We start from the raw sequence: 19,102 nt of genomic DNA, 5'->3' as shown, positions 1-19,102 counted from the left end.
GCTATTGCTTTGCAATTCACATAACAGAAAAAAAAAACAGAAACAATCCTCTACCAAGTATAATACACCCAACTCACAAAATGCTTCAAAAAATAATGCAAAATCACACTAGCTTTCACCTTCCTCTCATTAGCCAAAAAAAAATACCGGCTTACCTCAAAATACCATTCTATATATCAAACTACTAAAAATCAACACCAAAGTTAATGGTAAATAAGGGAATCAACTCCAAAGTTAATGGTAATGTATTCCCTAATAATAATCTTTAGTGCAGCTACGTTGTCTTCAGTTGAATTCACTGCGTAGGCTACGTAATTGTATTAGAGTTCATTAATAGCTATTTAGGTAATTTGTCAATAAAAAAAACTATATAAATATTGGCAATTAAATACCTAAATAGCACCCAAGTTTTGCGTTGAAGCCAATGATTTGGGTCTTTCAAAGAAAAAAAAATGCCTTGCATTCCGTTCGACTGAACAATCTCCTACAAATAACTTAAGAGAAGTGTGCCAATATGAAAGATTCATGAAGGCGAAAGATTATGGATGCCGGGCAAAAATAAAAAAATCATTGCTACGATTTCAAGCATTAGTACATTAGATGCTCTAACAAATTAGCCGACATTACTTTCTATGTATTCTAGGATTAATGTAATTTACATATTGTTACAATAAAGCAATAGAATTATTTTTAACTTTGCAAATCCGTTTTTATCTTTAATGATGCAATACTATATTTCACTAACTGCTCATCTTTAAAATAACTCTAATTTCATAATAGTTGTGTTTATACATCCCTAAAAGAAAATAGTCACCTATTAATTCACGGAAAACAACGAACCAAGTGCAAAATAGTTATATACTACACTTAGTGTATATTTCAAATTGAATAAAAAACCCGAAATATTCAGTTATTTTTTATATCAGTAGAATTTAATGATTCTTTATTATTTTGCATTTTCTTTTCAAGTAAAATTATTTATTTTTAGGTTTGCAATTTGTCTTATGCACATCTAATTAATTAGAAATAGGAAGATTCGTAAAATTATTGTGCACTTATACTTGATAAAAACAAAAAACAAAAAAGGAATGTTTAGCTTAATATTGCAATAAGAGATCAAAAACAAAATAGTCCCACTTAAGACAAACGTAGGTCCCTTTCATAAAATGGAATAGATGTTGATCAATATTAATAAAGTATGATAAAGACAATAGTAGATATTAAGCCCACAAACTCACCAAATGCATATTACTCCACCAAAATACTTCACTTAAACAAATTTATTTACCATAAACTTTCCTTTTTATCCACATTATTAAAGATAAAAGGTATGTAATTTTACGAAAAAAACATACTATAAATGCCATATAATAAGACATAATAAAAAACAATTGAATTAAAAAAAAGAGAAATAAACTAAAACCTTTCTTCTGACAATACCCTTTAAATCTTCACCCAACCAAATTTAACTCATCACATTTTTTTTCATCTTTGCATTTTGGTACGACTACTATAGACTAAAGATGCTATACTTAAAGATGGGGCCTTTTTTTTTCCATTTACTTTATCTCTTTTACTTTTCTATAGTACTGTTTTTTTTCAACTTATCAATTATTTGTCTCAACATATCTCTTTCTTTCTCTGCTTATGTGATGAGTCATAGATATTATTTGGCTATAAATATAGCACATGCACTTCTCATTTACAACAACAACAACATAACAATATCATTCACCGTCTCTCATTTTCAAAATGGCTGAAAAAACAACCCAAAAAAATAATACATCCCTCCCTCCTCTCATCAATCGAAAATCACTAATAGCTTTCCTAAGAATACCGCTACACACAAAAGGTTAGACATGCTCGACCCCAAAGTTAATGGTAAAAAGGGAGTTATCACCGAAGCTCGTGATAACATATTCCCTTAAAATATTCTTTAATTAATTATGTCGCCACCGGCTAAATCGGCACCGTCGGCAACATATTTGTATTAAAGTTTATTAATAACGCCCAAGTTATGCGTTGAAGCAAATGGTATTGGTGTTTACATGAAATAAATGGAATTAACTTTCACCGGATAAACCCAACACCTACCAAAAAACTTGGGACAACGGCGTCTACATGTAAAATCCTTTAATTTAGGGGAATTTGTATGTTAGGCGAAAATGAAAGAGATTTCTTATGTAATATTTTTTAAAGAAACAAATGTACAGTCACTATAAGTTTGTATTCTACAATTACTGTACTTTTCAAATTACAAAAAAAAAAAAAAAAAAAAAAAACCAAATATTCTTCCTATCAATAATATTTAATAATTGTTTACTATTTTGCGCTTTTTTTTTCGTTTTGCATTTTCTTGCCATTTTGCATTTTCTTTTTAAGTGCATTTACCTGCTAAACTAATTTGGCATTAATGCATTCGTGGGTTGATGAATGTGTTCTACAATCTCATAATGCTATAACTACACCACTAGCAATGAAACTATTACTATTCAAACATATTGTCATATTGGACTACATTAAATTCAAACATATTCTTATACAGTCCAATATAGCCTTGGCTTTATCCAAATAAGCCCAATTGATAAGGCTGCATTATATTCAAGCACAAAAAGAGTCAAATGAAATCCTTCAACCATAAACCTAATATTAGAATATTAATACATTTTCTTACTTATTACTAATGAAAACGAAAATTAGAATATATAATTGCACAATTATTATTAGTTGTAGTTAAATTAATAAATAAACATAATTCTAGGTTATTAACAATACTTCCTAGCAATTCGACTTAACATAAATAAACCAAAATTAACACATACACATCAACTAATCACGCACTAATTACAAATTAGAATAATGTTGGGGGACCGCGCGTGTAGCGCGCGGGCCAACGACTAGTATATATAGAATTGAGATCATGTGAGAACCAAAATGAATAATGAGAACTAAGAACTCATCTGGACTGTTGATCACATTTCATCTAACGACTGATATTTAACCCGCCTCATTAAGGGCAAAATAGTAAATTGGAACATTGAATGACTACCCAAACATCTCATCATTCTCTTTTTTCACTTTCTCTCTCTTCTTTACCCTTTCTCTCTTCCTTCAAATTCTCTCTGTTGTGAACTGCGATTTTCCATTGTTCCTCTAATATCAAATTCTTTGAATTTTTTCATTGATCTTCGTCGCCTGTTATTTTGAACAAGTATGTTTTTTTTATTCAATTATTATTTATTGCATATTTAAATTCAATTATTTGGAATATAAAATTAGGGTTTCTGATATGTTTTCCTGTTTTTAGCATATCCAATTCATTGAATTTGTTTTTGGATCTTTGTTGTTGGTTATTTTTGATCAAGTTTTTTTTTTTTTTTTTGACGAGTATTTTTGATCAAGTTAATTAGATTTCGATTATCGTTTTTTGAGTTTGGTTTGATTCGAATTTTTTATTTATATTTTATGATTTCGATTGTGTTAATTCAGTTCAATTTCGATTGCGTTAGTTTCTGATTTTTTATTTCGATTGTGTTATATTTTAAATTTGATTTCGATTGCTTTATTTTCTGATTTTAATTTAATTCGAATTTTTATATTATTGAGTTAATTTGATTTCGATTATCATTGTTGAGTTATTTACTTTTATAGTTTTATGCTTAATTGCATTTAGTGCTTATGAATCTTGTTCTTGACCTCAAGCTTGATGATGCATATACTTGATTCTATTGTGCTTTATATTGCTCTAAAACATTATCATATGTCTCCAATAATTAATGAATATAGCTTACTTTTGAGATGTTTTGATTGACTTTTGGGGTTTTATAGTTTGCTTTTGAGAACCAAGCACAATTGCACTGTTATTTGTTGCAGGGTATATGAGACTAAGGTAGTAGAGGACTACAAGGAGTATACAATGAAGATACATAAGCTGCCAGGTGCTTTTGCTAAGCGTCCTATGGTTACGCAGTGACTCCCCCCCCCCCCCCCCCCCCCCCCCTCTTCCTTTGATTTCTTCTCCCATAAAGCTTGGCTGCATTTCCTTATAGTCCTGCACTTAAAACTACAGTTGTGCTACTTTCCAACAATATCTATAACTGTAAGACAGTAGGTCAAGTCGCTCTCCATCTCTCTTTTTTTAGGTGGAAATGAATTATATTGTTGAATTGATATCTTGATGCTGAAATCATTCATGATTTCTGATTATGAAATTTTTGTGATCAACTTGAGCTTGTGGCTTAAAGCTTAGGTGGCTTTGTATATATGAGGAGTGGGCTTTGTACTTTATTCCTACTAGTGAGAAAGAACATAGTCTTATCTCCCTCACTTGAGAAGGAAAATCGGTGTATGTGGGATGGTTAAATCTTGAATAAAGACCATAGTTGATGACTTGTTGTACTAGTGACTATTAATAATCTCAAATGGAAGAAATCATTTTTCAAGAAACAAGAAACACCAAGTAAAAAAAAAAAATTCATTAGTTATACAACCTCCACTAAATTTCCAGCCCTTTAAAAGATCCTATGAAATGCAAGTCATTTGGAATTAGTAGTTCTAAAGTCCGATCAGTCAGATTTCTCTTAGCCTATAAAAAATTTGGAAATCTTTACTATCCATAGATTTTTTTATTTACTTTTTAAATTGTTCTATATACTTTTAATGTGAAAATCTTTATTTAATCTCATTTTTAATGTACAATAGCCTACTAGCTCAACAGGTAGAGCATTGTGCAATTGCACAAAAGATGTGGGTTTGAGTCCCATGTAGGTTCATTTGTGTAATGTTTTATTTACTTTAAAGTGTTTTTTATTTACTTGACAACCTATGTAGGAATTGATTCACCAGGAATCCGCCCTAACAGATTGTTGCCTGATAAATCAAGCACAACCAATGCCAAACAATTAGAAATCTCAACTGGAATACTACGTGTCAGAGTATTCCCCCACAGAAGTAAGCTATCCATCTTCCTAACCCTTCTAACTGAGTAGGAAGCGCACCAGTCATCTAATTTATATGCAAATACAAATTCGTATATACATCTTTAAGATTTATCTACTCTTGAGTAAATCTCAACTGGAATACTACGTGTCAGATTATTTCGATTTACTTTTTATTATTTTGTATCTACTTTTGAAATACATTGGAAGATGACTTCAAAATATCATTCTAGCTTAGATGCCCACATGGTTCAGTGTTTAATAGTGCAGAAACAAGCCAATGTTGCAATTATACTCTGAAACTACTGCATATAAGTTACTTAATTATCATAAGCAACCTCTTTGTTTGTATACTTTAGAGCTAATTTGATTAGTTTTTACTTGTTTTTATTTATGTTTAAGTTACTGTGATTAACTTATAAGACATCATGATTTACTTTTGAATTCTTTTCTAAAGTCACAAATGGACATACTATAAATTTGTTGAACATAGTAGAGCTAATTTGATAACTTTAAAGAATTTTCTATTTACTTTAGAATGTTTCCTAATTACTTTTAGATATAACATATGTAGAAATTGAACCTACACCTCTATGCATTTGCATAGTGCTCTACCACTTGAGCTAATAGGTTTTATATGGCTATACAGCTACACCCACTACATTTAGAAAGTATCTAGCACAAACACACGCACAAACACACATTCATAAAGCAGCTATGAGCACAAATTCCAAATATACAAAAGGCTATAATTGCACAATCAACAGCATAACCAGCAAGTACCCCTGTCAAACCTATGTATTATACAGAGCTGCATTCTCTGAACTCTAGTTGGCAATTGCTAACCTTCCAACAAAAAAAAAAAAAAAAAAAAAAAAAAAAAAAAAAAAATTATCTACTTTGGGAACAACTTAGTTCACTTTTGAGGATAACTAGTTTACTTTATAAAGCAATTTAGTTTGGAAATGGCCAATTTAATTTACTATTCTGTATATTTTGGAACTGGAAGAATAGATCAAAATTTCTTTTGGTTTTTAACAATGATTGATAAGATAACTAGCACAACACATAACCTTGAGCACAAAGCTATAGTTACACCTACTTCTGTTCAGTGTTTTCTTTTAAGCATCCATATCCACCTTAATCGTACCAGTAGGAGGGCACCGCCAAGATGTTTGAGCAGCATTAGAGCAAGCAGCAGCTTCCTCAATTCCCATCTTTGTAGCAGTAGCACCGATACGAGTAGCAGCACACATACACCTACCTTTAGCAATAACATCACTCACATGTTTAGATGCAATGGCAGCATTAAAATGAGCAGCAACAAAACACGTTCCCCCCCTTCCCCCTCTTGCAGCAGCAACTCCGGCATGTTCAATGACACGGTTCAACGTTTATTTATCATGTTCAATGAATTCGTTATACATTTACCTTTAAATTATTACGATTTACTATTGAGCTATTTTGATTTACTTTTGCCTTTTTAGCTATTTTGGTTTACTTTTTAGTTTTTCTATTTTATTTTGAGATATTTTGATATAATTACTTTTAGAGATATTTTGTTAGCTTGAAAGTTTCTGGTAAAGAGCTTCTGACGATGGCCGCGTTGATGTGGGCTGCGTGGTGGTGTCGTAACAGGGTTATTTTTGATAATGAAACCCCCTCACCTATTCTTGTTGCGGCTGGTCTGGTGAATAATGTCTTGGAGTATGGGGATTATGCGTGCAAGGTGTTTAAGCCACCTATTATTTCCTCTGCTCCTGCTGCTGTGCGTTCGTGGAAGTGTCCTGGTGCTGGGCTCGCCAAAATGAACTGCGATGCCCATATAGGTGGTTTTACAGGCTTGGGAGTGGTCATAAGGGATGAGAAGGGTGCTATCTTGGTTGCTGCTGTTCGAAGGGAGAATGCAGGGTGGTGTCCAGCTTTGGCTGAAGCTGCTGCCTGTCGTTTTGGTATGCAATTAGCCATCAGGTTGGGGTATAGCAAAGTCATTATTGAGAGTGATTCTCTCATGGTTGTACGGGGTATTGGGCAGAAAAGGGTTGGTTTTGATCCATTTAGCTTGTTGTTAGAAGATATCTGGCTGCTTGCTCCTTCATTTTCTGTTTTTTCTTTGTGTCATGTTAGAAGAGAGGGGAATACTCTTGCCCATCTTGTAGCGAGGTGGGACTCTAGAGGTTGTAATGAATTTATTTGTTTAGGTCCTTTCCCTCAAGGTCTTCAAACCTTGGCGGATCTTGACCTCCTTTAATTTATTCCATGATCGGTTTCTTTAAAAAAAACAATAAATAAATAAAATTAGTCATAAGGTATACAACTTCTTTTATATACGATTATACCTTAAACTAATTTGATTTACTTTTACGTTTTTCTAATTTATTACTTTTGAGATATTTTTAATTACTTTAGACTTTAAAGTATTTTTAATTACTTTTATAGATAACTTATGTAGGAATCGAACCTACACCTTTATGCGTTCGCATAATGCTCTACCGCTTGAGCTAATAGGTTTGCTTGAGCTAATAGGTTTACTTTAAAGTTATTTTTATTCACTTTAGATTCTCTTTTACTTACTTTTAAAGAACACTAATGTAGAAATCCACCTTTAGCAACATTAGAAGATCAAATTTCCCTCAAAACCAATGCACACAAAGAAAATGAGGAAACACCCATTCCATGATCTGGCTGCTTTACAATCATATACTTCATCAAACCACAACAAAATCATATACTTTCCTTAATCACCACTTCCCCTTCTGGATATATGTCTTGTGGTTGTGATAGTTATTGGTCCAGAATGTTTTAGTAGCATATCAAAAATTTATACTACAACACTAGTACATAAAAGTGACTTAATAATCAAAACTACAAAGCAACTCTTGGATTCTAAACATTTTATCAGGAATTACGAATGGTATCTCCAACTTCTTCTCTCTTTTATTTCAATTATTTTTATTTTTATAGTACTAGTGCACAAACATTTGATTATGAACTGCTCTATCAAGGTACAAACAGGGACAAAATCCTCATGATACCCAAAACATCCCACAACAACAAACATCAATTAAATAGATTACTTCAACGAACAACTAATCCAATCTTGACAAACACCGTCAACTACTTATTTGCAATTACAGAATATTAACAACAATCAACGGAAACACCAATTATATATCCAACACCACAATCAACAATTATGCACCAAACTATCATCAAACCAACAATATCTGTCAACTATCATCAGACTAATTGAGCAAATTAAAGAAGAGACTTACAATCAAGTGGTGAGCATAAACCGTGAAATTTCAACCAAAAATCAGATTTCAGCAAGAACTCACTTGAGCAATTGAACTCAGAAAAATCAAACTTGAGCATAGTCTAATTACAAGGTGGACTGTATGAAAACACACTCACGTTATTTAAAGTAAATCCAACAAGTATACTATGTTGTAGCATTTTGTCAAACATTTGGTGAGCACCAAAATATTTATTATACTTTTAGAGCAATATAGTTTACTTTTGGAGAACTTTAGTTTACTTATACACATTTTAATCAAATTGAATTGCTCGAGTTAGATCTATAAAACTAACAGATCTGATTGAAAAAAATAATAAAAGAAGAACGGTTTTTTCACCAAATGCCCTTGACCTTTTGAAAAATTCACCAAATACTCTCAAATTTTTAAAAATTCACCAAATACCACTGACGTTTGTTAATATTCACACCGTAACCTCAAAATACTCCTGACGTTAAAGTTTTGTTAAAAATAAAATTTAATTCACCAAATGCCCTAACTTTGTTAAATAATTCACCAAATGCCCTAACTTTGTTAAATAAAATTTAATTCACCAAATTATGAATGACTAGTTTGAAATTTAGAAAACTAATCATTAGTTTTGATTTTCACCCTTTTTTCACATAAATACTCAACACATAGCAGCCCTCTTATTTGCTTAACCACAAATTTTAACACCGTGATTTATATGTCGAAATCCTCTTCCTCAATATATTAGTGCGTCAGAATTGCAAACAACCGCTATTTATAAAAAGAAGTGTTGGAGACTAGGCAAACAGAGAAAAAAGGGGTAAAATGAAGTAGATCGAGATGATAATTTTGCAGGCTTGGGCGGGAAACGAACCTGGCTTATAGTTCATATATTTTCCAACGGGCTTAATACAACAAACTCAAGCCCCTTTTAATACGGGCTTGATAATTTGTTCATACTCGCCCTAGTAAATGGTCTGGGCTTGTCTGCGAGCTAACGGACTTAGAGCTTCTAAGAGTACTCATACATTGAGGAAGATGATTTGGACATATAACTCATGATGTTAAAATTCTAGTTAAGCAACTAAGAGGACTGTTATGTGTTGAATATTTATGCAAAAAAGGGTGAGAATCAAAATTAACAGCTAGTTTCCTAAATTTCAACTTAGTCGTTGTACCTCAAAAAATAGAGGTATTTTGTGTAATTATTTAGCAAATTTAGGGCATTTGGTGAATTAAATTTTATTGCTAACGGACCGTTAACGTCGGGGGTATTTTGAGGTCACGGTGTGAATAATAACAAACGTCAGTGGTATTTGGTGAATTTTGAAAAACTTGAGGGTATTTGGTGATTTTGCAAAAGGTCAAGGGTATTTGGTGAAAAATATAATGAAATTATTAAACTTATTAAGAATTGATTCATAGTTAAATTATAACATGCACCATTATCAGTAAAAAAAAATAGCGCATTCAACAATCCATCATGCTCACTTCAATGTGCAGCAAAAGTGAGCCTAATATTTGAGCAGCAAAAAATCGCAATTTTTGCAACAAAAAATCGACTAATTAGATTAAACAACAAGTAATTCAGAATCAAATATCGCAATATTTGCAGTAAACAATTAAACAACACATAATTGAGTAAGAAGAGCGTCGCCAAATTCAGCAAATCCCCAATTTAAAAAGTAGTCACGGAATTTAACCCTAAATTGAAAAAAAAAATTAACGAAAAACTAGTGAAATTGAAATTCGTGATTCAGAAAATAGAGGAAAACAAACATCTTACCTCAAAATCTGCTTCATTATATTAGAGAAAGCATGGAAGGCTCTTTAATGGAGGATTCAGACCACTCGTTGCAATGGAATTTGATTGTATACATATTTATTAGGATTTTATTAGAAAAAAGTTATCTCTTCAATGATTTTTTTACCATTACCTAGCTTTGTAAATTCCGAACTTGCATGGACACTACATTAAGAAATATTTTTAGGTGAACACTATTCTAGTAATTTCTTTATTTTTCAACACTACATTGGCAAATTGTTCTAGAAAAAGATTGCCTTTGATTTACAATTAAATTTGCTTAACTTGTTATATGTACATATTCTTTGAACTTCAATGTGGCATAATCAACAATTTGTACTATATGTCTTATGTGTATGTTTAGTATGTTTAAGTCTTAATTTATTGCAATTATTTATTCTTGAATCCTAAACATTGGTAAGTTATGTACCATAAATCAAATCTCACTCCTACAATTTTTTGTTTATTGTTTATTAATTTAAGATGTCATTTTAAAGTTTTTTCGTTTATATTTGCGATAAGTTGTATTTGAACCGCAGATTATAATGTATTTCTAATAAATTATAAGCTTTCTTGTTTAATTTAGTTTTGGCACATATAAAAAATTTTTGTGGTTTATTGAGGTAACCGAAAGATATATATGTTGTCTATATTATTCCTAGAAAGCATGACTCTTGATTAAAAGTAGAGTACTTATTATATTAGATTGCTATATAATCATGTACTTCATATAGCAGTAAGATTATATAAAATGAGTTGCATAATTATTTTTATAAGTTACTCCTACTTGTTTGAAGCATATATATTTCGTATTAGTTTGGTTTTTATGTCATACATATGTATTGTACTACAAATTGAACTTTAAGAGCCCACATCTAATTATATTAAGATGATTTCATGATTATACCATATACATACCTCTAATTTTCGTTGGGTAGAACATTGTTTCATTAAGTCATAGTGTATAGTGAAGTACGAAAAAGTGCTATTGAATTATGCGATTTCCTATGGAGTAGTACAAGAAAGAAATGACTATGACTGTTAACATAGTTTCTAAAATTTATTGACAATAATATACTCTGCTTTCATGAAATGGATTGCTATGATCTTGTAGGCATAATATTAACGAAATAATTTTAAGAAAGTTTATTTTAGATAACCGATATGTTATCTATTATTAAATGAACAAAATAGTGAAATATGAATGTTTGTTCATAATTACAACCAATTATATATATATTCATTCCCAGAAGTGAATTGAATGTGAGATTATTAATTAGAAAGGATAACAATCAAGCATGGTTGCATGATATTTCTTAATTACAATTCATTTGAAAGTCATGAGCAATTCAAATGTGATCAAAGGTTATCTAATTGATAATGATAGATTATTTTATGATTTTAAGAAATTGACTATGAGAGTCCGTACACGACTCATATAGAAATTAACTTGATTTATCTATTTGTTATACAGGCTTATAAGCAGTTGTAATGATTCAATGATTGATACAATTGAACACGAGGAATATGTAAGAGTTTCAATTATTTGAATTATTAAATCTAAGAACGCATATTTATGTATAGACCTTATTATAATAAGTTTTATAATTTGTGTATATGAATACTTTGCTTGATACATGATATTGTCAAGATACTAAAAGACCTAAATGGTGCAAAGCCTTTAAAAAGGTTGTTGAATTTTCGCTCCTGATATGTTTGGTTTAGGGGGAGATTACCTTATTTTAAGTAATCCTTGCACATGACCAATATTGTGTTATATTAATGGTCTATTTACCATGACACCATCTCGAAGATGGATATGAACAAATATCATTGTTTATATTAATAAGGCATAGTTAAGAATAGTGTGTTTTTTTTTTTTTTTTTTTTTTTGGACAAGCTAGTTAAGAATAGTTATATCAAGTAACAATTGGTATATGCCAAGATTATATATAGGATGAACCTGAAGAGTAAAATATGTTTGATCAATAAATTTGATATGTAGCAAGGTTGTTCATTGATATACATGGACATGCATGAACAATATGTATAAAGTAATCACGTTGTTAGAGTAATGAGAGATTAAATTAGGGAAAATTATTGGATAATTAGGTCATCGGGGTTTAAAATACCTAATATGAACACTTGAATTTTTATTTGAAGCGAAGAAATAATGTGCTGACTTTAATTTATATATCTCATGTCACATGTATAATATGAATTGAAAGGCAAGACGTAACATTTTGATTGAAGAATATCTGAATCATGTGATTTTTCCTAGTGGGTTTTGAAAAATAAAATCAAGAGATAAATATTGGATTTGAATGAGGTATATATATGCATTCAAGTAATAACTAGGTGACTAGAAGTTCATCACAATATCTTATATATAGTCAAGCATTAAGTGTTTTGAAGCTTAACAAAATAACTTAGCTTGTATGTGTGAAAATTAAAAGTAACTAAAGATCACCATATAGTGGTATTATATACAAGTGTTTTATTATTTAATCTCTTGATCGGGGCTATCGCATGTCATCATATAAGAAATAAAATAACAAAAAGAAATAACTGCATAATTCATGGCTCCCCATTGATTATATTGAAATGATCTCCTGAAGAGAACAAATAAAATTATATAATATTTATCAAAAATGTACTTGAAAGTTACATTGTTCTCCGGAAGAGATAAAATTTTTTGTCTATGGTTCTCCAAAAGGATGAAATTTGTTGCACATGAAATTACATTATAAGTTGGTCAAAAATTTAATGTCCCTATCTTTATTGTACCAACTTAGGGGGGAGAAAAACTAGTATAAGTTGGCAAAATTTGAAATTATTACTTGATCCCCATAATTGATAATTTGAAAAGTTTATTACATGCCAACTTTTATTTATACGTTATCAAGATATGTTGTACATAACTCTATGATTTGATTTCTATTCAGTTACGACCCATTCAGAGGCGTAGAAGATACATATTGGTTATAGTGATATTGTGTGCATACTTTGAGATAAATCTTGCCAACGTTTACTTGAATATTTACACCAGAAGTGTAAATTATATAATCGGTTCCAATATTAATTAAGATATGATACATGACAAGATAGTGTAGTTGATAATTTTGAAGAGCATAAGACATTGATGAAATAATATTGTATGGGATATTCTACAAGTGAAATAGATATCTGAATTATATAAGATGCATTGCCTAAAATATGAGCAAAGTATATGGAAGAAGCATTCGGATATAATCACTTATAAACTTGCAAATATTACATGATAGAATTTTTATGATACTGGTATACGATGGAACCGTTATAGTTTTGCATATGCACTTACTAATGAGGGGATCTAAATTATACGTCCATTTTTATGATTATGAGAATAAGCTCATTGACCTGAAGTCTACAATATATGAATTCTAAAATCCACATTGTACAATGTTTTGCATTTTTTTTAGTCTTACATACATATGCATGTTTAACAAGTAGATAAATGTATCATTTGTCATGTACGCATATTTATCATTATATAATTTTGCTTTATTTATATAGCTCTACATTTCATATTGCATTAACAAATTATTTATTATTGTTTTCTAATTATGAATTTTGATATAAATGAATATACACGTGTAGGGAATATTTCAAGCATCCCACACTTGAGCCCCACTATGATCATACACTTAAGCATAGTGGCATCAAAAGGGAAGGAAGCTAGAGTAAAAGAGTCGTCAACAAGTTTTAAGAACTTGTAAACCGTTCATAGGATGAAGGTTACACCCCTTCACGATCCATGAGATCGCTAACTCCATAGTGGTCTGGAACCATGACTGGATATTGGGGGATGAAGGTACAAATCCAACCTAAAAGAGATTGAACCTGTCCTAAAAATAGGCCTCTACTTTATTCTTCTCGTATTCATGTGCGCTTTCTGACCAACATACAATCAATAGGTTAACCTTAAACCTGTTTAATCTATGTTGGTTGAATATTAATGCACAAACAAATCTATTATTGGCGATCACTTGAATTATAATCATATTAGCCTAAACAAGATTATTAATTATCTTATTAAGCGTGATTACAAGTACAAATTCCCTTCAAAAATGCATAAAAGGCGTGATCAAGCAATAACAATAATATACATCAAGCAACAATCATCATCAAAATAATCTCAATCTCATCAAAGCATAATAATATTAGCAAAATCCTAGGCATGATACTAACAAGATCAATAACAAACCCTAGCATGTCACTAAGCAATAAAGATTAAACCTTTATCCCTAACATGAAACTAACACGATATTAGAAATAAATAGGAAGCATCATAAACATACATGATATTAGAAATCTTAGCTATTACCCTAAACATCACACTAGGAATCATAAAGACATCCTAACACTGATACTAGGAATCAAAATAATTAAACATGATTTCTATATCAAAAGAATAACAAAGTAATTAAATTACTTACTTTGATGCCTCGTATCTCTTTCTTATAACAAAATACACGCGTTAGTAACTTCAAGGAAAATATTAATTCAAATAATTAATTTAAATAATTGAAATAGAGATTTGGGACTAAACCCTCAGAAATTATAAACCTTTCACGTCTAGGGCGAAGGCAACTTCGAATTTGGCTAGGAGTGTTTAGAACTAATGTATATGGAATTTTGTGTGAGGGAAGGTTTAGAAAAAGAATAGAGAGAGAGAGAAAGAGAAAGCTTCTAGCTTGAGAGAGAGAAAGAAAGATTAGATGGTTGCGAATGAATGAAATATGGAGACACGACCCCTATTTATAGAAAAAATAGTCGGAAAACAAATTAAGTCCCATTCAGAATAAAATACCTCCTGTCGCCAACGATAGGAGTTAGCGCCAGACGACAAGCTTAGCGCCAGGCGACAGCTATTAGCGCTAGGCGACAGCTATTAGCGCTAGGCGACAGACTTGTCATCTTGCGCTAAGTCAGAAACAAAACGTGCTTTGTACGCGGAATCCTCTTCTTAATATGATTAAGCAGCTAATTCCGTGTTGATCAGATTATTCCTAATTCAATTAGAACTTAAAAGAACCTTCCAGATTACTCTAAAAGATTAAAATGAATCCTAATAACTTTAGGAATAATAATTAATAGGCCCTTCTCTAGATCATTGGGCCGCATATAAAATTCATTTCGAGCCCAATTTAGTATTTAGGCCATAACTTCCTCATTATTCATCGGAATTGGGCTTATAATATATCGTTGAAAATCTCTTTTCGAGCTTAATCCAACTACACTATTATTGGACCCTTATCATGGACCAAACTAAATTGGATTGGCTATTTTTATAAATAGAGTGTAAAAAGAAATATTTTCAAAAACAGAAAGAGAGATATTTTAATAAAAACAACCACATCACTAGACTTTTCACACTTTCACTTTGTTCGATAATCAAATGACGTGAAAGGTATTCATCATTGGGTTTGGTTTTGGGGAGACACATTTGGGTGTCTACAGAAGCCCCCACTTTGACTGAGTTTGGAGAAACGCGAGTTTCAAAAACAAAAGTCAAAGTAGCGATAGGGACGGAGAATGATTCAGAACGTTTTGCGATCCTAAATCATTATTGTAACGCCGATACCTGCAAACTAGCGTTAGTTAAACAGATAAAAGAGTTAAGAAACGCGTATCTTGCATCGTCGAGCACACGTCTTTGGAGTAACCGATTTGTGTTGCATTGTTGTTGGTGTGACGACCTCCACAGTGCCTCGTGAACGCCATCTAAAGGTAACAGTGGCTCGCTATCTTCATTTGTTTGTGACAATCCTCCATAGTGCCTCGGGAACATCGTCGAAGGTAACTGTGCCTCGTCATCTTCAGTTCTGCTGTGACGTCCTTCCTCGTCTTGGGAATTCTATCGTGAACCACCACGTCTCGAGCGATCCATTGAACGACAATCTTCGGCGCCTTGGGAATTCTTATTATGAGCTTCTTCGCCTTGAGCCACTCACAAATGATTGATGACAAATTTCCTTGCCTCATGTCGTAGACTTCTTCGTCTTGAGCAGTCTTCTGAATGATGATTTTCCTCGCCTTGGGAAGTCTTAATAGTTTAACAGTTTCCACGCCTTGAGATTCCTGTCGTGAGCTCCTACGCCTTGAGTAGCTCTTAAGTGAAATTCCGCTAAGTACCCACGCCTTGGGATGCAATCGCCAACTTCTACGCCTCGGGAAGTGTGCATCAATCGAGAATTTCTCTTTATCTCGGGAAAACTTGTCTGATAATTATGAGTCACTTCGTCTTGAGAAACTTGCTGTGCGAGTCGTCTGTGCCTTAGGACATAATCAATTTTTGTTGAATCAAAGTTGTTTTATTTGACAACCTCCTCATCTTGGGGAGCGCCGTCCAAGATCGCTTTGCCTTGAGCTATCTTCTCAAATAAGGTGACAACTTTCGCATCGTAGGGAATGTTGTCAAAGACCACTATGCTGTGAGCCGTCTTGTTCAAATTTTCTCATCTCCTCGCCTTGGAATTGATAGCTTTGCATATCTTTGAAAATTTGCGTTTTCTGTCTTAGGTCTTTGTAAAGATCACTTGTCTGTCTGGGACTTAGTGCACCTGCATATGTGTTTTGAACTACAAGACTTTGCTTATGCTTTCCTTAGGGTTGACTTAAGGTTTTTTGTGCTTGACATTACGATTGATTTGACTTGAGGTTGACTCTAGGTGATTAACACGTGTGTTAGACTCAACTCGATGTGATATGACATGACATGACTCAATGTGCATGACTCGTGTGTGTATTGTATTGTGATGTGCTTGACTCAAAATGCAGAAAAGCAAAAATTTTCCGTCATTTTTGTGGAGGGTACCGACTTTCTCCCGAAAAAGAAAGACACAAAAAAGAATCGAAGTGAGTGTTTGATGGTGCATGTTGAATGAGTTTAGTCAAATGCATGCATTGACGTTGTATCTCATAGTGCAAGGGTTATAACACCCTAGGCTATCTCAATAGTTGACTCGATGATGAAAATATTTGGGTAACTTAGGCACGGAGGCTAAGCACTTCATACTTTGTGATGCAATGATGAGTGATTTTGATATGACAAAGCGTACTTCAACGTTGTGTCAAGATTTCATGACAAAAGGGTTTCTAAAGGGAATGTTATATGATCTATGTGTCTGTGCAGTGTGTGAAAGTGACACTAAGTTAGGCTGCAAAGGCTAAAGGTATGAAATTTTTTTTTTTTTTTGAAAAGAGTCATTTTGTAGGGATCAAGCCCCCAAGTCTAGCTCTAAATGGATAGGAATGAGCATTGGAGATCCCTTGATATGATCATGTATGAATGTAAATATGATTGCGAATGTGTGAATGTATTTTTTATTACGGCCGCACCTCATTGTGAGGTTGCCTACGTATCCGTTAGGAATCAGGCCGAATGTAGCTCTAGCCGAACCTCGCATAAGTATGTGTATACCTCAAAGAGGTCTTTGAAGGTTTGTAACGTGGTTAGGCTAAAGGTTTGAAGAAAAGGGGGATAAAGGCTCAAGACCCTAGATAAGCCCCCAAGGTGTGCAACTTTGCTTTTGAATCTTTATATTTTTATGCTTGAGGTTTCTCGCTTTTGAACTCTTTTTTTATTTTTGCGCTCTCTTTTTTTATTTTTTATTTTTTATTTTTTTTGCTTTATGATCTTTTTTATTTTGATAAGTGTGGCCAATCCCAATCATGCGGTCTATCACTCACTTGGCATTCATGTTTCTCAGGCACGATACCGAGCACTCGATAAGAGACGTAATCTGAGACGTGTTCTTATCAAAGACATGTTCATGTCAATGACATTGGAACACTTGTCCTTTTGTACACTTTTATTATTTTTGCTTTTTTGAAATTTTTATAAAATCACTCAAGCTTTTATTCTTTGAAAATTGCATAAGTTGCACACCATCCCATCCTAAGGTTAGGTAGATGTGGGTTGAAGAAAGAAAGGTCTATCGTTGGAGACGAGGCTCAAAGTGGTTCATCAAGAAAGGATTGTATATTCGAAGGGTGAAAGGTGATATGATGTGGCTACAAGGGGTGCCTTAAATCATTGATATACCTTGTGCTTAGTTTGACATGGAATTTTTTTTTTTTTTTTTTTTTTTTTTTTTTGTTTTGTGCAATGCAATGCAATAATCATATGCAAGAAAAGAAACGCTCATTTTATTAAAAGGTAAAAAGGAAAAACCTACAAAATAAGATCTAAGGAAAATAAAAGGTGCCTATACTAGACATATCGGGGAAAGGATGAATAAAAAAAAAAGGTCACGAAATCTTGTCGTTGAAGCTCGCCTATTGTCTTGTGCCTTATCATCACTTGCTCTTCTTACCAGCTGGAGGTATGGGAAGCTTGTTATTATCGATCAAATGTTGGATGGCCTCCTTTAGCTTCCAACAACTCTCAGTAGTATGTCCCCTACCTTGATGGTACTTGCAATGAGCGTCAGCATTACATTTGGGTGACCTATTTTTGGGTGCTGGATCTTGAAAAGGTCCAATAGGAGCGATGAGTCCTTTGGCATGGAGTCGATCGAAAGCGGTATCGTAGTTCATCCCAATGGGGGTGAACTATTTCCTTAGCTGTTTCTTAGGTCTCCGACTATCCATGGCTAAGACTTCATTGAGATCAAAGGTACTAACATTGTTGCTAGAGTGGGCGTTTTCGGAAGAAGAAGGATTGTCGTTCTTTTTTCCTTTCCAGCCACTGTTGTTGCTATTGTTAGTAGGTTTTTGTTTTGCAAGGTCATCTTCAATTTCAATACCTATGTCATAGACGGCCTTGAAAGTATTCAAATTATGTTGATATTTCAAATGTTTCGAATACTTGTCTTGAAGGTTCTTGATGAACATCCTTACGGACTTCTTTTCAGTAGGGACTTCAATCATATTAGCGGAAGTTTCCTTCCACTTGTTGAAGAAAGAGGTGAACCCTTCGTTTTCTTTTTGCTTTAGCATCTAAAGTTGTCTATGGTCTGTGTCGACTTGGATGTTGCACTTGTATCCATCTATGAAAGCGTTTACTATGGAATCCCAAGAAGAGGTCTTCTCTTTATCAAGAGAAAAGA

General features: G+C 32.6%; 1 long non-coding RNA gene across 1 annotated transcript; it reads left to right on the top strand.

Annotated features, from left to right (window-relative positions):
• The first annotated feature begins 3,101 nt into the window (after window positions 1-3,101).
• Window positions 3,102-7,094, top strand: LOC145587603 (uncharacterized). Its single transcript, XR_014101321.1, has 4 exons — window positions 3,102-3,211; window positions 3,874-3,938; window positions 4,831-4,950; window positions 6,576-7,094. It is a non-coding gene; the product is annotated as an uncharacterized LOC145587603 (long non-coding RNA).
• Window positions 7,095-19,102: the final 12,008 nt, after the last annotated feature.

This window comes from Chenopodium album, chromosome 17 (genome assembly GCF_948465745.1).
Source record: "Chenopodium album chromosome 17, dcCheAlbu1.1, whole genome shotgun sequence".
Taxonomy (NCBI): domain Eukaryota; kingdom Viridiplantae; phylum Streptophyta; class Magnoliopsida; order Caryophyllales; family Amaranthaceae; genus Chenopodium; species Chenopodium album.
This window is presented reverse-complemented; position numbering and strand designations above follow the sequence as displayed.